This window comes from Toxorhynchites rutilus, chromosome 2, assembly GCF_029784135.1.
Source record: "Toxorhynchites rutilus septentrionalis strain SRP chromosome 2, ASM2978413v1, whole genome shotgun sequence".
Taxonomy (NCBI): Eukaryota; Metazoa; Arthropoda; class Insecta; order Diptera; family Culicidae; genus Toxorhynchites; species Toxorhynchites rutilus.
In genome coordinates this window covers 191,149,075-191,175,798 of record NC_073745.1, presented here as the reverse complement: position 1 = coordinate 191,175,798, position 26,724 = coordinate 191,149,075, and the positions used below count along the sequence as shown (strand labels likewise).

Genomic DNA, 26,724 nt, shown 5'->3' with positions numbered 1-26,724 from the left:
GATTCTTGGTTCAGTGATCCCAGCTCCCGTAGATTTACCGATTTTAGATCCATCGGTGCTATTGTGCTCCCTTGGCCGAGTGGTTAGCGTCATAACTAACATGCCGGGTGTTCGAGTTCGATTCCCGTTCTGGTCGGGGGAATTTTTCGTCAAAGAAATTTCCTCCGACTTGCACTGTGATCACGCGTATTCTAGAACTTGCCACTCAGAATGCATTCAAGGCGTGTTATTTGGCATAGAAATCTCAACTAAGTACTAATAAAAATGACGCAAGTAATACTACGTTTAGACGGCGAAGTTCCTCTAGGAACGTTAGTGCCATTGAAGAAGAAGAAGAAGATCCATCGGTATAAAACACGAGTGATCCTGGACGAGATTTCGGACCCAGACCGTATGGTGGGCATTGGCGTCACATCCTATGATGAATTGTTTGTTATTTAATTTACAGTGTTGTATCAGCGTAGCAACTTCAAATAGAGGAACTTCAACGCTGTCTCCTGGGAAATATGCCGAAGCGACGATGATAACGGTTTTCCCTCGAGTCGTTGGAACCTCCAACTGTATTGCCACGATGTCACGGTTGATAAAGTCTGTGATCGGTACATACCTAATGTTATCCCGTAGAAGAATTGCTGCTCTTGGTGCAGTTTGTGTCATAGAGAAGATTACATTTTTGTGTAGAGATTCATCGAATCCTAGAATTATAGAACCAAGGCTCTTGAATAAGAGCCACATCCAAAATTTCGTGAAGGAACCTTCTGCTTAGGATGCTGCTTGCTCCCTTGGCGTGATGAAGGTTCACCCGAATAAATTTTATCCTGTCCAGCATTTTGTTCGTCTCCATTATGCAGGGAGAGGCTGCTGGAACCCGAAAAGCTTGTTAGGATTGTTCATGTGAGTCCCAGGAGTAGCGCGGTAAAGGTTAGCTACATCAGTGACCCGCTTATTGCAGTAAGGGCGGAAAATACTGTGGAGGGCGCCCCAGGCTCCGTTATAGGCAGGCCCCCTACAATTCAAACCTCGGCACGGGTCGCGTAGCACCTTGGCTTAGGGGCAAGGATGGAAAACAAGGGATCATGATGAGATTTACGATTAATCGCAAACTGCACATATCGTAATCTGTGCAAACTGCGACTAACTATTAATCCTCTCCCATCATAACCAAATGATTTTCTCTTGGTAGCTCTGAGTTGACCAAAGCATTGCTAGACTGAAACTAGTCCGAATAATTGAGTTACTCTCCTTCCTCGTTCTGTTTACAACTCCTAACAAGAATTTTCTCCTTGGGAATGAGTATCTCTATGACGTACGCTTTACGATTCTCGCTCTCTCGTCTGGGAGTTCAATTTCTCTCTCCGAGCGCGTTTACTTCGATGAAACTATGTGAGGAAAAAATGCGTTACAGCAGATAGGACGACATTAATGTTTAATGTTCCACAGAGGATTTCTCAGATGCTGTTTAAATTCATCTACAAGAGACTACAAACAGTAATCCCCCTCAAATCACTAATTTTATGAGTTAATGTAAATGCGTTATTAGCCAAGGCTATTACGATATCGAACACGTGGTCTTGCGAGATATATTTTTCCGTCAGCACAAATACAGAACACTCCTTTCGGGCCCGAGAAAACTTGTGGCTAGAAAAGTCCTTAATTACCTTGAATTAATCAAAAACATAAATTAGCGCAAATATGTCAACATGTGTTTTTTGTGTAAGCACGTAAATATTTACTCATAACATTTTAGGATTGTGGATCTCTACATAATTTGTATGCAGATAGACTATCCACAATTTGTGGGGGGATGGAATACTCATACAACTCAAATAGGTAATGATTATCTTTTACTACTGATTCATTCAAAAAAAAAGCTTTATTTTGAAATGTTTTCTTATCCTGAGACTGGCTCACCATATTACACAGCTACTAAAACCGTAGGATAACCTCAAGGATATTTTTTATCCATTTTCGGCGAATAATCAATAGAGTGCCGTGTTATGAAACATCAGAACAATGGCAAAAACAACATCACGATCATAAGGTGTTGGTTCGGTCATTCCAGACGACATTGGAATATATTTCATCTGATCATGTTTAGGAAGGTTAACGACCTTCAAAGGATAAATTTATCTTGGGAACATTAAATTGATGTTCATGACTTCCAGTCGGACGTTTATCCGCTCTGATAATAATTGTGTGGTCCTCACAAAGCATATATTCCAATGCCGTCAGTTCACTTAAATTCTTCGCATACCGTTTGATGATTAGGTTTTTTAAATTCGTTTATTTTTACAGGCTCAGTTACATAAGTTTAAAGGAGCCGAATTCTTAATTATATTTTTATTACTATATATAAACATTTTCTAAATCTAAGGTAAGTAAGGTAGAAAACCGATTACTCGCGATCTACTCGATTTTAGTAGGGTGACATATTTGTTCAGGAAAAGGATGGGATATAAGGAAATTGTTACAATAATGATAATCTCACACACTCAATTCTTAAATCTATTCGTATATCTATTGTTTATTTACATTTCAACTTATTCTACTGTTTGTAGCAAGGGGACCAATTACACGCAAAGGATATAAGGATATAAGGATAATCACACACGAACATCGATAGCTTTAAGGAAAATATAGATTTGGGACATGTAATCAAGGTCTAACCGAGCCAACACATCTCTCACCGGCACATTGGGCTGTCTTCCTCTAGCCCTGAGGGAGTTTTCTAAATTCGATCTGGCGACAAGATACAACTCGCACGACCAAACAACGTGCTCGATGTCGTGGTAACCGTTGCCACAAACACAAAGATTGCTGTCGGCAAGATTAATACGAAAGAGTAGCGCGTCTAACGAACAGTGGTTGGACATGAGTCGGGAGAAGGTGCGAATAAAGTCTCGACTCAAGTCCAGACTTTTGAACCATGGTTTGAAGCTAACCTTAGGGATAATTGAGTGGAGCCACCGGCCCAATTCATCTTCGTTCCATTTGCGTTGCCAATTAGCGATGGTATTTTTACGGACTAAAGAATAAAATTCATTGAAGGCGATTTGACGCTGATAAATATCGCCTTCAATCGCACCTACCTTTGCTAATGAGTCAGCCCTCTCATTACCCGGAATTGAGCAATGAGAAGGGACCCAGACAAAGGTAATGACATAACAGCGTCTGGTTAAAGCACTCAAAACTTCTCGTATTCTCTCAAGGAAATACGGCGAGTGCTTTTCCGGCCTCACTGAACGGATAGCTTCGACAGAGCTAAGACTATCCGTTACAATGTAATAGTGTTCAACAGGTCGTGAGGCGACGCTGTCCAGCGCCCAGTGTATTGCTGCCAATTCAGCAATATACACTGAGCAAGGATACTGAAGACTGTGTGAGGTGCTAAAAAATACGTTGAACACTCCAAATCCTGTGGACTCATTCATAGAGGACCCATCAGTAAAGTACATATTATCGCAATTGATACGCCCATACTTTGCATTAAAGATCGTAGGAACGATCCCCGATAGAAGATAATCTGGAATTCCATGGATTTTCTCCTTCATGAACAGATCAAAATGTACAGAGGAATTGATGTAGTCAGGAAAACAAACACGGTTGGGAATATACGAAGAAGGAACAACCTGCATGGAGATGAATTCATGATATGAACTCATGAATCCAGAGTGAAAATTTAGCTCGATCAGTTGCTCAAAATTTCCGATCACCAATGGGTTCATAACCTTACACCGGATGAGGAACCGAAGAGATAATAAATTGAAGCGATCTTTTAGTGGGAGTACTATTAGGTAGGATGTTGATAATCATTTTCAGCGATTTCGATTGTTCCAATAGTATTTATTCGATAATATGGAGATTGAATACCTGAAATTAACTAGATTCAACCAAACAAATCAGCGGACAAAGCAGTATGTAAGTTAAATAACGAAAGAATTTCGGATAATGAAAACTAAAACTAGTGAGCTATGTTGCTCCTGTTAAGGTTACGACAAGACTGATCTTTATTTTCTATTTCATGTACAAAGCTAGCTTATAATCTACCCTATCTGCCTATCTCTATGTTTCCCTTCTTCCTTCTTCTCAGAAAGAATGTTTAACCGTTTTATGGTGTCGACTCGAGTCCTTATCTGTGGCTGCATAATTGTTCGTCGGTCGCATTTACCACATGGCGTTATTTATGCTTAAGTGTTTACTTAAGCGCTAGAACATTGATGCGTGATGTTTGCTCTGTCTCCTGCTGATAAGTAATGTTGGCGTTGGTCGATACTGAAGATTGGTTGACTGTGTTGATAACTGCTCCCTCTTCAAGAGTGGACCGTCTCGGTACACTGGGCTCTGCACTCTCCTTGGTTGTGGATCTGAAGAGAGTTTTCAAACGATTCCTCAACAGATAGATTGCAAGAAATGATGAAATAATTATTGCTGGAACTCCTGTCCCGAGGGTGAGTGAGAGGTGTCTTCTGTTTAATAACACCAGATGTTCTCTGGTTTGTAGATGAATTTCGTCTAGTTTTTTCAATGTCAGAGTTGCTTCGGTGTTATTTGAGAATATTTGGATTCCGTAGAGTGGGATGAGTAGTGGTGGATCTTCATGATAATATTCTACATTACTAAACTGCGTGCCGTTAATTGTGACTGTACAGTTGCGAAAGTAGATGATCATTGTTCCAGAAATGTATCTGGAAGGTAGCCCACAGTTTGTTTGCATTAGTGTGGCGTTTCCTCTGATTAGCAGATGGTTACTGCTTATTTTCTTCGTTTCTTGGGTGTACCTGTCTTCTGTATAATCGCAGCTGCCCGAGACTCCTCTGAGAATTTTGGAGTAACAGTTGTCTTGGGAAACGTCTTCTAGTTGGTTTTTGTTACATAGGGTTTCCTCTCCAATTTCCTGGCAATCGTTTTTAATGAGGTATGTTTCTAATTCATTGAAGAGTGCTCTGTTCGTTGGCAGTTTCAGGATTTTTCCTTCCTTGGGTATCGGTTCCATGATGATATGTGTAAATGTGGATGGTTTGAGATTTGGGACTGAAATCACAAATATTATTTTCGTATCTTTGTGTATTACTGCTAGATCAAGGTACTCGTAGGTTTGGTCGAATGTGTTGATTGTAATGTTGCTGTTTCTTAAAATTGTGGTCGCTTCATTTAGTTCCTCTGGTGTCAGTACGTTCAAATGGATAACCTTTGCTTTTGCTAGTTGAATGCTTTCAAAAATATTTTGTATTTGTTCTCGTAATAAATCTAGTGCCATGTTCAGGTTCATGACTTCTTTAATGATTGTAGCCTGTTCTGCATAGCCTTTATTGTTTACATAAGCGTCTCTTGATTTTATTAGGTTTTTCACTAAAATATCTTGTTGCTCGTTAACCTTTTTGATTATTCTATTCATTTTGGTTTCAATTTGTTTATTGATTTTTATTTGTTCGTTGTTTTGTGTAACAATTGTTTCTTCGTTTTTGAATAATGTTTCCAACTGATTGTTGATTTCGATTAGATCATTGTTGTCTAGATTGCCTGTTATTAATTTTATGGTGCTTCCTAGGATGTTGATTAAACCTCTTTTGTTTCTTTGTTTTGGGATAAGGTTGTTATATGTGTTCTTGATTGAGTTATATTTTAGATTAACAAGGTCTGTAGTTTCTTTTAGATTAAATATGGTAAGGCCTTCAATAATTTTCTCTAGTTTGTGAAAGGTTGGCTCGAAACTTTTTAATTCGATTACATGGAATATTTTGTGTGATCCTGTCTTTATTCTTCCTTCGTTCAGGCTCAATGTCACGAGGCCGGGATTGTTGCTGAGGTCGTAGAGTTGTATGGATGTTTGTTGCGGAAATGCAATCGATTTTGGTAGATACATTGACAGGAATGCGATGGCAAAGGCCGAATACAGGAATGGTATCCACGCCATACTGAAATGATTAGGAAAATAATTTCATTTGATTATTAGTTTCGTCGGATGTTTTCTTTGTGAATCTCTCGGCCGGAGTGATCTAGGAAGGTTTTGTTTTTATCCCGGATAACTCTGACTGGAAGATATTTTTCTTTTGCTTTGTTTCGGATGCCTTGTATTTTGTTGTATACGATGCTTTCTTCCTGTAACGTTGGTGGGTCTTCTCTTTTCTTATTATGGTATTCCAAATTGTATTCTTTTGTTTTATTTGACTGAAGCATAACGTCTTCATAGAGCTTGTTTCTGTTCTCTAGAATTTTGTTCATATCGAGATGCCTTTCTTCTCCTTCTCTGAGTCCATAGAATATTTCGCGAGGTTTGAATTTAGTTGTTGAGTGTACTGTATTGTTATAGGTAGTGCATGCGATTCGATATATTTCTTTATCACTTAGGTCGATGTAACTTGGTTTTGTACAACGAAAAATTTCCCCTAGAGTTGAGTGAAATCTTTCTACCGTACCGTTACTTATGCTATGGTTGGGTGGAGTGAAATGAATCTCGATATTTAAATTTTCCAAGAGGGCTCTGATTTCGATGGACCTGAGTGCAGGTTCATTGTCTGAGATTATCAATTTTGGAGTACCATACAGTGAAAAGTATTTTGTTAACCCCTTTCTCACGTCGTGGATGTTTCTGGATTTAATTGGGATTATCGATGCGTATCGCGAAAATTTATCTAAAAAGGATAGAAATATATTAGGTTTATGGATAAATAAATCTAAGTGTACTATTTCTAGAGGCTTTGCAGGATTTGGCGTAGATCCCAGTTTAATTTTATACGGATGTCTCTCGTATTTGTTTTTGTTGCATGTGCGACAAAGCCTAATGAACTGTTGTATCTTACGTTTCATTTTCGGAAAGTAATATCGATTGGAAATCTGCCTGTTGTTTTCCCATATACCTCGATGTCCACTTTCGTGTGTTTGTTCTATTATTAGGTTTTGTTCTTCAGCGGTCTTCAAATCAGTTAAACATTTTTGAGTAATAAATATTTTAAATGGTTTCCCTCTACTAAAGTAATTTTTATAAAAAATTTGGATTGTTTGGATCAGATTTTCTGGGCATAATATACAGTTTGATCGTTTAGGATCTATGAACTCTTTGAAGAGTTTGGTGAGATAAGGGACGTTGAAATTTGATTTCATTATGGTTCGTCTGTACACACGCGGAAATATTTCTTCGAGTGTTTCCTCTTCTTCCGTTCCCAATTTCAGAATTATTTGGTTACTAAAACTATTTAACGGCGATTCGGTGCATGGGATAAATGCTGAATCGTCGGTGTCGGCGGAGTGCATTGTAGCATCGTCTGAAGAAGAGGTTTCATCGCTTACTAACTTCACTGAAGTTTCACAGGTACTAACTTCAGCGTCATTATGGTTTATTTCCTGACGCATCCTGGAGAGACTATCCGCTACTATATTCTGTTTTCCAGGTCTATATTTTATCTCAAAGTCAAATTCTTCTAAATAGAGGCGCCAATGTATAAGCCTGCTGTTGGAGTCTTTTAAGTTCAGACTATATGTCAGAGGTTTATGGTCTGTATAGAGTGTGAATTTTCGTCCGTAGAGGTACGGTCTGAAATATTTACAAGCCCACACAATAGCCAACAATTCTTTCTCAATGGCGGAGTAGTTTTCTTCCGTTTTATTAAGTGTTCTGGAGGCAAACGCGATTGGTTTGTCGCTACCAATTTGTCCTTGAGACAAAACAGCGCCTACGGCATAGTTAGAGGCATCTGTTGTCAAAACAAAAGGTTTTTCAAAGTCAGGGTATTGCAGGATATCGCTTGATGTGAGGATGTTTTTACATCGCTCAAAAGCATCTACGAAATCTTTATTGTGATCAATTTTTTCTCCTTTTCTCAACGACTGAGTAAGCGGTTTTGATATTTTTGCGAAGTCCCGAATAAACTTGCGATAATATCCTAATATTCCGAGAAAACCACGCAACTCTTTTTCGTTCTTTGGTAGTGGCCACTCTCTGATAACTCCGAGTTTTTCTGGATTAGGCTTAACTCCATCACGTGTTACGATGTGGCCAAGGAATGCAACTTCTTTATGAAGAAATTCACTTTTATCAAGTTGGATTTTCATATTGTATTTTTGTAGTGTTTCGAAAATTTTCCTCAGATTATCCAGATGCTCTTGTAGGCTTGTAGAGAACACGATTATGTCATCCATATATACTAAACATCTGGAACCAATATGCTCCCTTAAAATATTATCCATTACACGCTGGAACGTAGATGGGGCGTTTTTTAAACCGAAACGCGGTTTTTTCGATATCATTTTTGTCTAGTTCGATCTGATGGAATCCAGATGCGAGGTCCAAAGTAGTAAAGTACATACAGCGACCTAATTTATCTAGAATATCAGTGATGTTAGGGATGGGGTAACGATCATCAATCGTTTTATCATTCAATTTTCGATAATCTATTACAATCCGCCATTTCTTCTGTCCGGATGCATCCAATTTTTTTGGGACTATCCAAACGGGAGAAGTCCATGGGCTGATCGAAGGTCGAATTATTCCTTGTTCGAGCATTTTCGAAACCTGCCGTTGAACTTCTTCTTTATGGCAAAAAGGGTAACGGTATGATTTTGTGTGAATAGGAACATCGTCTGTTGTTGTGATCCTATGTTTGATAGCACTAGTGAAGGTTAACTTCTGTCCTTCCGTATAAAATATGTTTGTGTAATCCGCGACTAATTTAATTATTTTAATTTTCTCTTCTTGGTTTAAATGGTCTAGTCTGATTTGGTTGAAAATGTTTGATTTTGGAACATCCAACGTTTCTTCGGGCGTGGTTAGTGAAAAGTTATTCACTTCTACTATTAGAGGTTGCGCTGTGTTAATTTTTACTGGTTTATCTGATAGGTTAGTTACTGTTACGAAGACGCGATTTTCTGAGCATTTTTATATTCCAGAAGGTATCATTATGTCTGGTGAGATTAAAACATCATGCTCTAGATAGAATTCGCCGCTGGATTCATTGGTTGGGAGATGTACAATTTTTGTTTCATTCGAATTCATGTGTATTGTTACAGACTCAGGATATTTTCGGTACATTTTTATTATATTTGAAGGAAATTTGAGTTCATTCTCCGCCGTTAAAATGTCAGCTTTCAATGAGCGTAATGTTTCATATCCTATTAGACCATCAAAATAATTATGGAAATCGAAAATGTAGAATATTTGGTTGCTTGCATTTTTTACGCTTGGAAACGGGTTAAAGTTGACAAATCTATCCACGGAATGTGAGCCATAAATGTTCTTAATATTCACTGTTTGTGTGAAGTGACATTTGTCTAAGTTGACGTGTTTTGGGCTAATGTAGTTTTTATTAGCCCCTGTATCTATCAGAAACTTCAAGGATCCTTTATTCGTAGAGAGTTTTATATATGGAAGAAAATTGTTTAATCCTTTGTTTTCGATTCCTCTACTAGGTGAAAATTTAGTTCGTCATTTTCTTCATTGTCATTTTTCAATAGTGCTAGTGGTTCTCTAGATGTGTTAGGTGTAATTGATAACTGTGGTTCTCTAGACGTGCTAGGTGCCGATTCATAGTATTGGTGAAAATTAAATGAATCATTTGCATAATGAGGGTCGTACAGTTCTGTTCCCTCATGGCAATTTATTGATCTGTGTGAATAATTGAACGGTTGTTTTGGCCTATTCATGTAATTAACGTGCCTTGATCTTATGGAAGGATCAACTTCCATGGGAATGGGTTTTGACACTTGTATCGGTCTAGGGGCAAAAACATTTTGCGGAGGGATGTTATTGCTATTGTGGTGGAAATATTTTGGGGAAATTTGTTGAAAATGTTGTTGGTGGTATTGTTGTTGTGGGAAACGTGGAATTGATCGTGATTGGTGGGAACGTGTAGTGAAAAATTGTGGATTCCTAATTTGATTATTTGTGTATCTTGTTTTCGGGGGAAGTTGCGGTGCCAGTGGAAATATTTTAGCGGGTCGATAATGTTCAGTTTTGTTTAATCCATGTCTGTTTTGGAAATTTCTTTTTTCCACGCAGGCGTCAAATGCTTCTTTCAATTTTGACAGTTGTCGGGCTCTAACATTGCCCCCTATTGGTTCTTTAAGCCCTGCTAGAAAAACTTGCAACGCATTTTCCTGATGTGTTTTTATACGGTCTTCTCGCAAGCTCGTGTCTGCTGTTGAGATGCTCGTGTTGTTAATTAAGAGCGATAAAATTTGTTGGACTGACCCATAGAATTCTTCTAGGGTGCCCGTTTGTTGGAGTTGGAATAGCTCCCTTGTGAGTGTGACAGCATCGCGCTTGTCACTGTAATAGGCAATCAAGTTTGCCTTAATTTCGCTCCATTTAAGCGGAGTGCCATATATTTCTAGAGCTTGGTCTGCGTCTCCTGTGATCTTTGCACGAATAGATTGCAGCCAGATCTCTTCGAAAGGTGTGTCTTTCATAATATTTAAGAAAGGTAGTAAATTTTCTACTGACCTTATAAATGAATGTAATTTGACGGGATTCCCGTCGAAGGATGGCAAATTATTTATGGCTTGAGGCGTTTGCATCGCCTTCAGCACTTTTTCTGCATTGCAGAACATTTCGTTCGTTTGAGCAATGCAGTCACTATCCTGAGTATTTACAGGAATTGTGAAACCTGCCAATTCAGGGTTCATTTTTCACTATTAAATCACTATCTAATCACTATCACCTTTTTTCAGGGTTAGAATTTTAATTGTAATTCGATAATTTAATTTATTTTTGTTTTATGTTAGCTTTGTGTGTTTCTTGTGATATACAGTGGTCCGGTTACCTCGGGTAGGGCCTCGCCACTCTGAATTAGTACTTGCTTTAATTTTTGTTTTCGGGGACGGGCTTTTATTTGTTTCAGTAAAGCGCCGATCCGATTTATGAGTTAGAAAAAAGAAAAATTTTGTTACTTACGATTTTTAGAGCTGGAACTAGTGTTGCGTCCGGTTTCGTCAGATTAATCACCACTACACGATATTCGTTCGCGCAGGCGCAATTGCTGAAATTAAACTAACGTTTCGCGAACACTTAAAACACTATCCTACCGACTGCGCCAGTTAAATAACGAAAGAATTTCGGATAATGAAAACTAAAACTAGTGAGCTATGTTGCTCCTGTTAAGGTTACGACAAGACTGATCTTTATTTTCTATTTCATGTACAAAGCTAGCTTATAATCTACCCTATCTGCCTATCTCTATGTTTCCCTTCTTCCTTCTTCTCAGAAAGAATGTTTAACCGTTTTATGGTGTCGACTCGAGTCCTTATCTGTGGCTGCATAATTGTTCGTCGGTCGCATTTACCACATGGCGTTATTTATGCTTAAGTGTTTACTTAAGCGCTAGAACATTGATGCGTGATGTTTGCTCTGTCTCCTGCTGATAAGTAATGTTGGCGTTGGTCGATACTGAAGATTGGTTGACTGTGTTGATAACTTGTACGCTCAAGAGATGCAACTAATTTGAAGGGATATGGAAAAAACATTCAATAAATCTACTGCCACATATGTCGGAAGTCCACGATATATGAATAACATATGTCCATACTAATTCATTACATTTATTTGCAACGAAAAACGTAACCACACAGAATTGAATTAATCAAATATGTGATCCGTTTTATCTACAAAATAAAAAAGGATCTTAAATTCCATTGAATTCGAAAAGTGTTTCGTGAAATCACCAATTGAATTATTATTAGAAAACATATTTGAAGAAAAATTTGAATGTTCAGAATTATTGGAATCTAAAAACGATTTTGGACGGGATGTGATTCGCCCAAATCTGCTGGTAATAAAATTAATCAATTGCATCCATTTCCCGTCTGCTGTTTATCGGGCGGGAGACGACAGCAAAATAAAATCGACACGAGACTGAATCAGCCACTCACTGCGGTCAGTGCAATAGAGAATTAAAAATCCCTCGATGAGTATGAGATTTCAGTTGATCGTCTCTTGTACACTTTCCGATCAAGAACTCATCATCCGCTCTATGGGATGGGATTAATCGTTTGTGGCTTGCACTCACGAGTAGCCTTGAGAGTGCATGCAATGGGGATTCCTCTTTCATATTGCTTTTTTGAGATCTTGGTAGCTCACCGCTCCAAGTATTCTATCTGTGTACATATGAAGAATAAAAGAGAATCGCCTGCTGGGGGTGATTTAAAAACATCCGACTAGAGGGATATACTTATTTATTGATCGTTGAATGTGATTTTTTACCATCACTGTTTAGGGGTTTATCCATTACTTTCTTTCTATAATAACCATGGATAACAGCTATTACAACCATCCTCCTTTTTGGGGCTTTGGACCCACTGCTCTGGTTCTCAATAGTTTCAAGTTCTTTTTCATGTTACTTTAGAGATCCGTCATTCGCAGGCGGAGTTATCATTTGATAGTCTAAAGATAACAAAAAAAAACACACACGCACACACAATGGCGTAGCGTGACCGGGTGACACCCGGGGCGGGTTTCTAGGGTGCCAGGCCTCCAATAATAGTTTGTTATTAATTTTTTTTCGTTTCGAATGAAAAATCAAATTTATCGAAACAAGAAACGTGTTTATTATAATATTAGATAGAATGTCACAAAATTTTTACGAGTTGGTCTTGAGGATTATTTTTGGATGTTAAAATAGCCGTAGTCTTGTTTTCAAATAAATATCTTTGGGAGTTGAAACCGACATTGTACGAGCGCTTCCCTTCCCTTTAGTTATCTTATGAAGAATTTTCCTTTCAGTAGCAAATGTTTAATCGTTGGATTCTAATAAAACCTTTTGAATGGTTTTTTCGACTAGACTGTTCCTTTCAACAACAGGAAAAATTACCAGTGCATTGAGTCTAATCACAACGTTACTCCGAAATGGTCTTTGGTTTGCAAATATCCTGCGCTGGATCTACTTCATGTAATACAACGCACCAGAAGTACAGATAACACAGAAGTATTAAATCATGAACTGCTGGTTGGAGGTACCGTGCACTTGGTCTAGTATTTGATTCGGACAAAACTCCAGTGGCTGTTATCAGCCCATAAATTAGTTTCGCAGCATTATAATGAGTACTCCATGGAGTTTGCGACAATATTTTTAACATCACACCTGTGTGCAGGGTTGCCAATATATAATTTTCAAAAATCAGGAAGAATGGAAATAAAGATCGGGCAGAAATCAGGATAGCTCATATTGAGTTGTCCGGAGAGTTACTGCCGATTTTTGGGAAAAAAGCATCAGTTTTATCACAATTTGCTTCACGTTTAGGATTGTCGTAATGGGCCCACTTTTCATCGCCAGTAACAATTCGATGCAAAAAACCCTTTATTTTATGCCGTTGGAGCAATTGTTCGCACGGCGTTTGACGTCTCGTGGCTTCAATTCATACGGTACCCAATGTCCTATCTTTCGGATCATTCCCATTGCTTTTAATCGATCGGATATGGTTTTCTGAGCCACTTCAAGTGTATCCGCAAGTTCTTGTTGCGTTTGTGACGGATCTTGATCGAGTAAAGCCTCCAGGTATCTTTAAACTTTTTTGGCGGTCCGGAACGTTCTTCGTCTTCCAAGTCAAAATTACCACTTATAAACCGTGCAAACCACGTCTGACACGTTCGTTCAGTTGGAGAATGGTCACCATAAACTTCCACCAAAATGCGATGACTTTCCGCACCTTTTTTCTTCATATTGAAGTAATGAAGTAACACTCCTCGCAAAAACACTCTAGTTGGTACGAAATTCGACATATTCGAAGTGGCGAAGAACTATGTTGTTTACGCTTCAACGTCACAAGACAAGGCCATCATTGTGAGAGCTGAATGTCTATTTTGTGTTTACGCTAAGTAATTTTGTTCTAATATATATCTTATTAGTTTCGTGATAGAAAGTTTGTTTATTGTCCGCGTCTCATCGGAAAAGTGGAGTACAGCTGATTCTACTTATGTATCGAGTATTTCCGCGATTTTATTGCGAAGTTAACGATACACTCTGGAAACTCCATCGTGATTACTGAATACCGCTAACAGTGGTCCATTGTTTGAAGTCAACTGACTGCGTTCGCTATCACCTCGACAGACTGTTACGAAGAGCATCGAAAATAGAAATGAATGAAAAACAATGCGGTGCCTGTACATTGGAGATCAACGATCTGGAACCAGTGTGCTGTGGCCTCTGTGAAACATTCTTCCACATCAGCCAGCAATGTTGTGGTATGAATCTACGGTCTTGCAAGGATATTTTCGCGCAAGAAAAGGTGTTATTCTTCTGCCCTGCATGTCGGAATGTACTGAAAGGGAGAAGCATTCGTGCCTATATAGCCGAATTGGGCTGTTCACAGCCGTCAGAAACGAATAGCCTCGCTTCACAAGTACAGCAAATAACCGGCTTAGTGGAAGAGTTGAACAAAAAGGTTGATTCTTTTTCCACCGGCCCTCCAAGCGCATTGGCGCTAATGATCATCGCAGCAAATGAGAATAGGACACCAGTTTATCCAAGATTGAGTGTAAAGCGTCGCCGTGACGAGGATGACCATACCACTCGTCCAGCCGCAAACAAAGGCACAAAGGCTATGCATTTTGAAGATATTTCCATCTCTTTCATCACACCCGCAGCCCCACCACCAATGTTCTGGCTGTACCTATCTGGATTTCAACCCATGATCACTGACAATGACGTCGAAAAAATCGTTTCCCGTTGTTTGAATTCGAGCGATCCTATTAAGGCCATTCGATTCGTGCCATGTATGTGTTTTCTCGACGATCAAGGGTAGGAAGACCTGGATATGTGCAATCTACATCCCCCCGGACAGGAGTCAGGATGTAGGCGTAATTAACGACCACCTTGCCTCCATGAATGAGTTTTGCAACGAATGCTCAAACGATGATGTTATCTTGACATGCGAGGACTACAACCAACCGCAAATGCGTTGGCGTTCGATTGATAACATTATCCAATGCTCTCAACTACCGTCGTCCAGTAGCACTCTTTTAGATGGGATGGATTATTTGTGCCTCAATCAAAGAATTCTTGTGCACAATTCACTCGATCGCATTCTCGATCTGGTCTTTTGTTCTCCCGACGGTGATATTTGTGTAAATAACTACCCGGCTCCGCTGTTGCCCGTAGACTCGCACCACCCCCCGCTTGAAATCCACCTACCCGCGCGTGTGGTATGTGACGAAGCAATAGAGAGAAGAGTGGACCGGCCTCTAAACTTCCGAAAAATCGATTTTGCTGCTTTTTTGGCCTACCTGTCCACTGTTGATTGGGATATGATTTATGCTCTTGTCAATGATGTCTTGATGTCTTGATGGCTTGATGTCAATGAAATGGCCGAAAGCTTTAATTCCATTTTGAACGATTGGCTGGTTACGAATGTCCCAAGAATCAAACCGCCAGTTTCGCCCGTCTGGAGCTCGCACCGTCTACGTACACTGAAGCGCGCGCAATGCTTGTCAACGGCAATTACTTCGTCAACGTACACCTACCAACAAACGAAATTTTCATCAAGCAAGTAATGCGTATAGGTTTTTGAATGCTTCTCTCTACAAATCCTACGTGTTGCGTGTGCAATCCGCTTTGAAAACAAACCCGCGTAGTTTTTGGCACTTTGTTAATTCCAAAAGGAAAAAATCAGTGATCCCAATGAATGTTCACTTGAATGAAACAACAGCAACGTCGGCTACGGAATCAAGTCAATTGTTCGCTGAGCACCTTGCGTCCGTGTTTGCAGAGAATCTCGCTTCAATGTCTGAAATTGAAGAAGCCATCCGTGATGTTCCCGTTGATCTGGTAGATCTTGGTCTATTTGTCGTGAATCCGGATATGGTCTCACTTGCTGCAAAAAAGCTCAAACGATCGCTTACCCCTGGTCCTGACGGTTTGCCTGCAGTCGTGATATGTCGTTGCATCGCCGTTCTTGCGCAACCATGGAGTAATATATTCAATCGCTCGCTGCAGCAAGTGGAATTCCCCCGCATCTGGAAGCAGTCGTTCATGACACCAATTTTCAAACGTGGTGCTCGCCATAATGTTACTAATGATCGAGGAATCAAAATCCTCTCAGCTGTCTCTAAATTGTTCGAGACTATAGTACGAGGAGTGATTCTCGAGGCAACGGAAAGCTATATATCTACTGACCAGCACGGTTTCGTGCCTAGGCGGTCGGTTACCACTAACTTGTTGGACTTCACATCACGATGCATAACGAGTATGGAGCATAGAGCACAAGTGGATGTCATTTACACCGACTTGAAGGCAGCATTCGACAAAATTGACCACAATATGCTGTTGCACAAGTTGATTCGTCTTGGAATTTCTCCGCAGTTAGTATCCTGGTTGGAATCCTACCTCATGGAACTAAGTGACAATTAATGGTTACTTATCACGACCGTTTTCAAATAAACCCAGAGTCCCATAAGGTACCTTGGGCCTCTGCTGTTCATTTTGTTCTTCAACGATGCTGCTTCAGCTCTCGGGAAAGGATTCAAATTGGTTTACGCTGACGATTTGAAGTTATATGTCATAGTACGCACTGAAGAGGACTGCTGACTTCTACAAAGTTTGCTGACTTCGTTTGCCGATTGGTGTCAAGGAAATAAGTTGATACTGAGCGTTGATAAATGTCAGGTTATCACGTTCCATCGCATTGTACAGCCAATTATATTTGATTACCATATAGGTGGCAATGCTTTAACAAGAGTAACGAGTGTAACAGATCTTGGGGTTCAACTGGACTCAAAAATGACTTTCGATTAACACCTCTCTATGATCGTTTCGAAAGCATCACGGCAACTAGGCTTCATTTCGAAGATAGCGAAGGATTTTTCGGACCCATATTGTTGGAAGTCATTGTATTGCGCACTTGTCCGTCCAATTCTGGAAAGTGCATCTGTTGTATGGCACCCTCACCAGGTCACATGGTGCCTAAGGATTGAACGAATTCAACGACGTTTCATTCGCTTGGCCCTACGAAACTTGCCTTGGAGAGATCCTGACAATTTGCCTTCTTATCCCAATAGATGCCGATTGTTGGGTTCAGACACACTGGAGCGCCGCCGAAAAATACAGCAATCGACGCTAGTGGCCAAATTGATAAACGGAGAAGCAGATGCTCCTGATCTACTGTCAATGCTGAACTTTCGTGTGCCAAATAGATCGATTCGGAACACAACGTTGCTGCAACCAAGCTTCCATAGAACCGTTTTTGGATACAATGAACCACTGTCAAGCTGTATTCGTGCGTTTTCTGATGTAGAAGAGTCTTTTGATTTTAATGAACCAACTAGACACTTTGTCAGCAGAATCAGACATGTTTTGAATTAACTTTGAATTAACACATTTTATTCATCAAGACTAGTGTCAAATGAATTATCCCAAATAAATAAATTAACTTTTTGAAAAATACTGAAAAAGACGCGCAATGACAGTAGCTTTCCAACGAATGTTTGGAAATTTGATTCACTGGAATAATAATCAAGTTTCGCCATCTGTTGTAAACCGAAGAAACTTACCGGTACACCTAATAATATTTTGCAATATTATCCGAATGAAAAATCGAGATAACTTTTTTTCATTGGCGCCCTATGGTTTAGGTTAGTTTTGCCTCGCATTCCGAAAAATCGACTCCCAGAATATCGATTTTCGACAAAAAAAAACTATGGATGGGTTATACCTATGATATAACTGCAAGGTTGACGTAGGACTGCCGTTGGCTTGATAATCAATTGTATTTCTTCAATTAGCAATAATCCCACCTCGGATGTTCCTCATTGGGTACGATATCGCCGCTGCGCAGATCTATCTTTTGTGTGTATTGAATCAATTATTGATCAAACTATTGAATGAATGAAACTATTTACGAATTCAATTGCAAACAAATCCCCATGGAAGTCAATTCATGCATTATGGTAGTAGTTATCGCGTCAAATAATTATCAACATTTTGCCTAATCATTAAACCGTATGCGTAGAAGTTCAGTGAGCTGGCGACATGATGAGATATCTTCCAATGCAGTCTTGAATAATCGAAACAAAGCGTTGCATTTGAACCCTCTTTTGTAGACCGTGTTCTTTTTTTCTTTTGTAGGAGCATTGAACCATTGCGGCCATTAGTTTGATCTATTGTGTAGACCATGTTATTAAAACGAATTTCGGAGTGTGAAAATGCATAGGGGTATAAAAGCATTGCCAACTGAATGTATCTGCAATGTCGATTTTCACAACTTCTTGGTTTCTGAATCTGTAGTGGGAAAACATATTCCGGCTTGCTAAAGTGCAAACTAAACTGCTAACTGCTGAAATGCTCCATATTTTAGAAATCTGTGTTAGGGAAACATTCCAATTTGCAAAAACGCAAACGAGTACAAAGGTACCCGCTGCTTGCATTTATTTTGCAATGCCGATTTCCCCAGGCTCCATGGGTTTGAAGTTTATGTTAGGGAAACATCCATCCATTCCAGCGATCGTACCTCAATCGTTGCGCAATCATAACTGAGTGGATTTCTGAGCGGCACTTGCTTATATACTGATTGGTGTGATTTCAATAGTCTGTTTTGAAAGAAATTTTAAGACTATTGAAGCAAGTTTTTGGATCAAAAAGTAACAAGCGTATAACGCGTAGACATTTTATCTTTCGAATTAAGTATTTATCATACCATTTCGTTCAGTTGTATAGGAGCTATTAACGCTCAAAATCTTGTTCTCGGGCATAACGCTTTTGTTTTCGAAACTTTGAACTTACACCTCAGTATAGAAATGAAAGACGTAGTCCTACGTCAAATTTTTTTTTGAGATGACAGTAGATCTCGACGTTTCATGCAATTTCAAGACATTTGGCACCAACTTTTTTTTAAACCCCCGATTCACTTTAGTCCCTGATATTTCGCATAGGATGTTTTTTCGAGGTGGTGAACATTTTGGATAGGGAAACTTTTTGACATCGTTTCGCTTACGGTCGCTTTTTTCCCATACATTCATTGGCACCGTCTAACATACACCATTCAAATACAGGCAAACCTGTTTTTGAACGAGGGATAGAGACCGCACAAAAAATCGTACTAAATTTCACCAAAAAAAAATTTTTTTATGCGGTGGATAGGGACCACACAAAAAGAGTTTCTTAAAATGAGTATTCTAGTCTAGAAATTTGAAAAAAATCAAATTTTTTCCTTCATATTTCTGTAGTTTATGCATTCAAGAATATACCCTAGAAAAGACTTATCGAAAATCCTATTATTTCCCGAGCTAGAGCCATTTTGGTCATGCAGTATCTAACCTGTTACGGCCATAACAATGAACTTCAAACGCGTTTTTCTCGTAAATAGTTTTTTCAAACTGGCGTACACGATATCTCAAGTTCTACTAAACCGATTAATGTCGAATTTATATGGATACAATCTGCAGGCATCTCTCTATCGCATGAACCTCTATAACAATTATTTTTTTTTTAATTTTACTATTTTAAAAAAAATGGGAAACGTAAGAAGAAGCGGTTTAAACCGCATTTTGTTTTTCAAACGTTTATTCAAATGTTTATTCAAAAAACATGTTTTGGACTTGTCCGAGGTTCATGCGATAGCGACATCTTTACCGATTCAGAATCTGTTCGTTTTTTGTTTTGTTTTAGATAACCAGAAAGGCTGGAATCGTGTACGCCATGGCACAACTTTTTTTTTGAACTCTTTACTATTCTAGTTATGAATATTTTTCCTCCGTCCAATTTTTGTTGTATTGTCAAAAGATAGATGAACAAATAATGGTATAACGGATAGTAAAAATATTCTTTGTTTTACTTTACGGAGCTCGAAAAAACGTCCGAAACTCGTGTTTCTACACTAGAATACCCCTTTAAGTAATTAACCCAAATCCTGAGGATTCCATTCATGATCAAAGTTCGATTTCCTTTTGTACGTTGAGACATGTCGCCAACAAAAGAAAATAAAAAAAAATAAAAAAAGTGCGCAAAACTGTATTACCAAGGCATGTTTTGGTATCGGAATTTAGTAAAATGCAAGTGAACAATTGACGAAGCTTCATTTTGATATGGAACGTAAGAATGAGATTCTGAGTCAACACCGCTCACCACTGCGGGAAGCAATGCAATGGTTTCACTCTATTGGAAGACTAAAGAGGGAAATTGAGAGCGATCACGGGAGACGTTTTGATAGTGTTCTACTTGAATTGTCAACTGTCAGGATATTACACATCTAATTGGATGTATTCGTCATCGGCCTCTATCGATACGCCCAAAAACCCTTGATTGAGTTGTTCAACGTGACCTTGTATCGGGCCGCTATTAGAGGCACATCAACGGACTGAAGCTCCTGCCGGCAATGAATACGCGTCATCAATTACGTTTCCTTCAAACTAGGAAGTTTTGATTACAGTCCCATTTATTCGCTATTTGATTCAAACACACACTCTGCTGATAAAGTTCTCCCTTCTCGTTTCATTGTATTGCTGAAATTGGCATCCGTCAAGCGATCTCGGTAGGCGTCTAAATGAATCTCTCTTCAAACATATCCTGGCCGGGAAGGAGTCTAATCTGCCACTAAACGTGGGGAAGCGGAAAGTGAAATCAGTAACCGAATCGAGCCGAACACGTGGCGCCATTATTGACAGCACGTGTGTTTTGGTTACTTCTTTAAAAAAATTTCAATTGTTCACTTCTTTTTCCTCGGCGACATGCTTTTTTATATCGTTAATCCTTGAGTCATTCAACGGGGCCTTTCCGCAGAGCAAAATTTTTCCATGGCAGCAAAATATTTTCGTTTAATCTACAAATAAAACATTGCTCTAATGTGATCAAAACACGCTCGGGTATCGCCATGGAGGGTAAAACTGGTCACGTGCCATCCACTGTCAGCCTCCCAAAAGTCGATTCCGCGTACCATCATTTAGGACGTTTTGTCGAACGCAAATGATTCATTCGGTGCGGGCGCGCTGCTCATAGCTTCCTGTCGTAAATATCTTGAGATGAGCTCTTTCGAAGGGTGATAACCGGCTCCGGGAGATGAAGGATTAGGCCGGCAATGCGTGAGCAATAGCAGGTCTCCGGTATTTACTCCTTTCAGCGCTAATCCCTGCTCCGAGGGATATCACTCTTACGCGGATCGTTGTTCGCATGTACTTAGAGGTAAAGGAGTGAAAAGCGGCCGTGTGTCACACCAGCGGGAATCTTACCGAAAGGGTGCGCGGTGCTCTGGCGAAACGTGAATTATTAGTTGTATTAATATTTATACTCAAATGAAGTCGATGACGGCGTCGGTGGCTATTGTGATAGGATGACTGCCGTTGCCGCTACTGCTGGTGGTTGTGGCGGTGATGGATCCTGGGAACGAAGGGAAGCGAGTGTATCATTCTGTGGCGAATATTTCGAGGGCAGGACATAATTCAATAAAACAGCAGGAAATTAAACGGATATTTAATATACAAGTTTTCATTTTTTTGCCTACCGACCACCGACTGTAGACTATGGGATATGGTGATTGACCGACGTTTGCGAGTCGAGAAGGAAATGACGGATAATGGCAATAATGATTATGTTGTCTTTTGTTATGGCAAAATAACTGCCGAAGATTCAATTTCATTTGTTGTACAGAAAGCAACTTGTTATGGATCCGTCGATGCACTTTTTTAAATGATCATATGATTTGCTCCCAAGATACAATGCATGTCTTTCCTTTATAAATAGTTTTACACTGCGTTTCTTAACTATAGTATTATCCCATTTTTCTGAGTTTCCAGAAATATGTATGAAGTCGGTTGAATTGAAGTAAGTAGTGTACAATAACTATCTTTATTTATAAAACTGGTCATTTGAACTTTTTTGTTGTGTTCAAACGCGAAACCTTAAAAAAATGAAATTCCAGTATTTCATAATTATTGAACCAGATTGGAAAACTCTCACTCCTTTACAAAATTAACGTCAATTTCACATGAATTACAATAAGTTTTTAATTCGTAGGTCATCTTAAGTTCTCAATCAGTTCAAATAATCCATTCGGGGTGATTTCGACCAAGCTGCGCCAAGTTGTAGTGTGTATCTTGTTCCACGCAGAGTAGACTGCTCGTTTAAGTTCTTCAAATAACTCATACTGCTTGTAAGATGATCTTCCGGATTAGTGCAATTCCGAATGAAATCGACTAATGACAAAACATGAGAATTTTTGATTCGAATGAAAGTTTGTATTGTTTGGGTTGAAAGAAATATGAGTTTTCCACAGCAATTGGGATTTTTTTGACTCAAGCGTAACTTTTGAAAAGGGCGTATCGGTTTTAGTAGGAGAAATCTTTGATAATTTATATCTCAAAAACTATGAGTCGTACCGAAATAGTGTCTTAGAAAGAGTTATAGAGTATTGATATCTAAACATGAAAAAAATATACACTGGGAAAAAATTAGTACTCTTTTTTCTATTTACAATACATATTTTTTTATTTTTGTTTTATTTTTTCATATAAAATAGAAGTCATGTAGAAAATTTAAAAAAATTGGTCCAAGATGGTAAAACTATTTTTGACGAACTTTGTGGAACATCGAATTTTTATGAATTTTCGAAACTTCGAATTTTTGTATGTTAACAATCATTTTAAGCAACAAATTATGATTCCTGATGTGATTTAAAACAAAAAAGCTCATTATAAATCTCCTTCTAAATGCGGCCATTCTCAAGATATTTTGAAACATATTTTTAATTTATTGTCTTCTTTATAGTAAATATTCCCTTTTAATATGTTTGTCTTGTTATACCGTTATGTTCATGAAATTTTTACGAATTTGCTTATAATTTCCAACAACTTTTCCAAATACATCATCATGGTAAAAATATATGTTTATGAGTTACGTTGAAAATCACACATGTGGGTTAATATAAAACGTAGCGATATTAAAAAATATTTTTTTTTATCTTAATACAATCTTTTAACATGTTATACATGTTGCGCCAACAGAACACAACATTTATAAAAGGAGAAAATATAAATATCTACAATTTGGTCAAATAATTCCTATATTTATCGGAGTTTAAGAGATACTAATAACACTAGAATTTTTAGCTTTTATTTTTTATCAACATTTATTTTTATCAACTAACAATTTTGTTGTATATAATTTATTTTTTTCATTATTTTCTTATATTTCTATACACATTATGATAACTTGCTGCATTGTCGTTAGAGTACAACTTTGCTGCTACTTCATTCTCGGATACAGGTACAAAAGAATGATACTTTTGGGTACCTGGAATTTGTTTGGTGTTATCATACATGCTACTCAACTCTTCCACACCCTGATCATATTCTTCTTGTGACATATATGAAATGACAATTTTGTAAGATAGTCTTCTTTTCGCTTGCTAGCCCAGTCAAATAACGTTTTTGCACTCGTAATTGGATGTTCATGCTGCCTATCCAAACTAGCTCTTGTTGCCATCCGTTTTAATGTACCACCAATTGCATCACAAGGTCCTTTGCCGTGTGATGTTGCAAAAAAATGAAATTCAATGTCAATGTCGTATTTCGATTTAAACTGACATAAACTCGCAAAATTTTTCCTATTTTTCTACTGGGATGCAGCACCATCCGACATGAATTTTATTCTTTTTACCTGCATTTGTGGTTTCATAAATGTTACCAATTTAGAAATAAAAACTAGTACAGCTATTGTGTCATGACTTAAAACTTCAGATATAGCTACAAAGCTTAAATTTGCCAGAGAACCTGTTTCATCTCTATAAAAAACAACGAATGGATGGATTGTTGCTTGATCATTTTTCCAGTGATGACTTTGAACTTCATCTTGAAGCACAAATGAATAATTTTCGGAAAAATCGCAAATCACAACAACCTCATTTTCTTGAAAATTAGCTTTTATATTGCCTTAAATCTGTTGAAAGTTTCCCGTGATGATGTTATTAATAACCTTTTTTGGATGTGTTGACGCTTCCCATCTTTGGCTACAGAAACATAGTCTCTTTCTCCAGGTAATGATCGACTGATATCGTCGTCATTATAAAATTCCGAAACATGATTTTTAACATCTTCACATTATCTTTGTCCATATTTGCTATGTGGTGTCGACCATACTCCTTTTCATTTGCCAGTTTTTTGGCTTGAATTGCCATATATTTATTAACGCCAAGTATTTATTTCTTATTCCATTTTTTGCACGGACCAAGACTTAGGCAAAACTGTTAAAATTCTAACTTTTTCTGATCTTGTTGTCTCTGTGTGGTCAAATTTCTCTTTGAGCTGATTGATAATCTCATCAAACTCTGTTGCCTTTTGTTCAAAGTTCGACTCTTCGTCTTCTTCAAGTGAAAAGGAAAATAGATTTTTTTTTAATACCTTTAGAAATTTCTTTGAATTTTTGTTCGGTAGCCTGTCCAAGTCTTTTCGTCATTATTGGTGAAACGTTAATACCGGCGATTCCCTTGTTGAATAGCTCAATGTTGTACGCTCGGGAATACTCTGGTATATTGCTGATTTGGGAATCTTGCGAAGATGCTGAAACGACTGAAACTATTGATGGTACTTCTTCTAAAGTATTTCCTACTGCTTTACTGATCTGTTCTCAGTATTTCACTGCTTTGGTTTGGAAAGTATACAGATAAACGGCATGATCCGCAAATTTTTAAAGATGTATCTAAAAGGATATTGCATCCCATTGACCTAAGTTTTTCAATCATTGACACGGTTAAGAAACGTTTTTCAGATGAACATTTCTTACCGTTTTTCGGAAACGGTCTACAACACGAAAAAAAAAATTGTAGTCCATTGTGGTATACTGTTATGCACTCTATAAGGAAGATTGTTCGACTGATGAACGATGTTTGATTATATTTGTACCCATAACGTCCGGTTGAGTCAACAAGGTGTATTTGTTGTTGGGATTTCAATTCTACTGTTCGTGTTTTGATTGTGTAACACAAATAATATGTTAAAAGTTTGTATTAAGATAAACAAAGATTTTTTAACATCGCTACGTTTTGTGTTAACCCACATGTCTTCAAATGTTTTTCAGCGTATTTCCTAAACATATATTTTTACCATAATGATGTATTTGGAAAAGTTATTGGAAATTATGAGCAAATTCATAAAATTTCATGAACATGTCGGTGTAACACGACAAACATATTAAAAGGGAATATTCACTATAAAAAAGACAACAAATTAAAAATATTTTTTAAAATATCCCGAGAATGGCTACATTTAAAAGGAGATTTATGATGAGCTTTTTTGTTTTAAATCACATCAGAAATCATAATTTGGGGCTAAAAATAATTGTTAACATACAAAAATTCGAAGTTTCGAAAATTCATAGAAATTCGATGTTCCACAAAGTTCGTCAAAAATAGTTTTATAATCTTGGACCCATTTTTTAAATTTTCTACATGACTTCTATTTTATATGAAAAAATTTAAAAAAAATAAAAAAATATGTATTTCGGATTTTGCAAATTATTTTTTTTGTAAATAAAAAAAAGAGTACTAATTTTTTCTCTGTGTATGTTTTTTTCATGTTTAGACATCAATACTCTATAACTCTTTCTAAGACACTATTTCGGGACGACTCATAGTTTTTTAGATATAAATTATCAAAGATTTTTCCTACTAAAATCGATATGCCCTTTTCAAAAGTTACGCTTGAGTCAAAAAATTCCCAATTGCAGTGGAAAACTCATATTTCCTCCAACCCAAACGAAATACAAACTTTCATTCGAATCAAAAATACATTTAAAACATGTATTTTTTATTCTGCATTTTTTGGATGATTTCATTTGGAATTGCACATTATATAAATTGATGCCAAATTGTCCAATCATCACATGTGTTTTTTTTTTGCAACAACAGCAGTAAGTGATTCTGAAGTACTTTGTTGCACTTCTGACTGAATGTTCGTGTTGATGCCTCACTGGCCTCACTGAAAAAATTCTTCCCCAACCATGAAAATCTCATATTCAAATCTGCGGGTCCAAAAACTAATATGGAAGCTGATTCCGTGGGTTTCACTATTTCAGGAGAACTTCTCTGATAAAAAGAAATTCAATAAAAATAAAAATATAAATAATTCTTCATACTGAAAAGACTTACGGAACGTGTCAAGTAATGTTTCTACTCGGAGTGATTCTATAGTTCTGAAACGCAGTGTATAATACATTACTTGATCGAAGCTTAAAAATTAATTTCCAACAAAAAAATGCTTGTGACGACAAAGTACGCAGTGAAGAAAATATTAACGTATTTTCTTCGGTTCCGAGACCCCACAAAAATGTAGTACTTACATCTCCGTATTTCGTATATCTAGCATCTTATCATCCCGAATCCCCTATCTGATTAGACTGAGCGGATGGAGCCATTCTGCTGAGACACATTTTGTCTACAAGAACCGCATACACAATATATCCTCAGAGTTTCCACATCAATATATCCCATCGGCAGTAGCCCAGGATAACCCCGGCTTCAAATCAGTCCTCCAAGCTTAATGATATTCATATTTCGTCCATTTACATTACGAGGATTGTTTTCTTTTTTTCTTCTGCTGCTTAATCCTCGTAAACATGAAATGCTATAGAAACAAGCGAGAGCTAGTTCGTAATATCTCTGTTTGTCGCTACGACAAACATTGTCGGTGGTCTGGTGGCGGTCGTGTTTTCGGCACGACCCATGTGGAGCATCCATATCAGAGGAAAAAAAAATGCCAGCGGAAAAAGTCTCCCCGAAAATAAAACGCTAGCAAACCATCCGTTTCACTTAATTTTCAACAAG

The 26,724-nt window shown here is 38.0% G+C and overlaps 1 pseudogene; it reads right to left on the bottom strand.

Annotated features, from left to right (window-relative positions):
- Positions 1-17,570: 17,570 nt before the first annotated feature.
- On the bottom strand, positions 17,571-17,758 carry LOC129772405 (U4 spliceosomal RNA; annotated as a pseudogene).
- Positions 17,759-26,724: the final 8,966 nt, after the last annotated feature.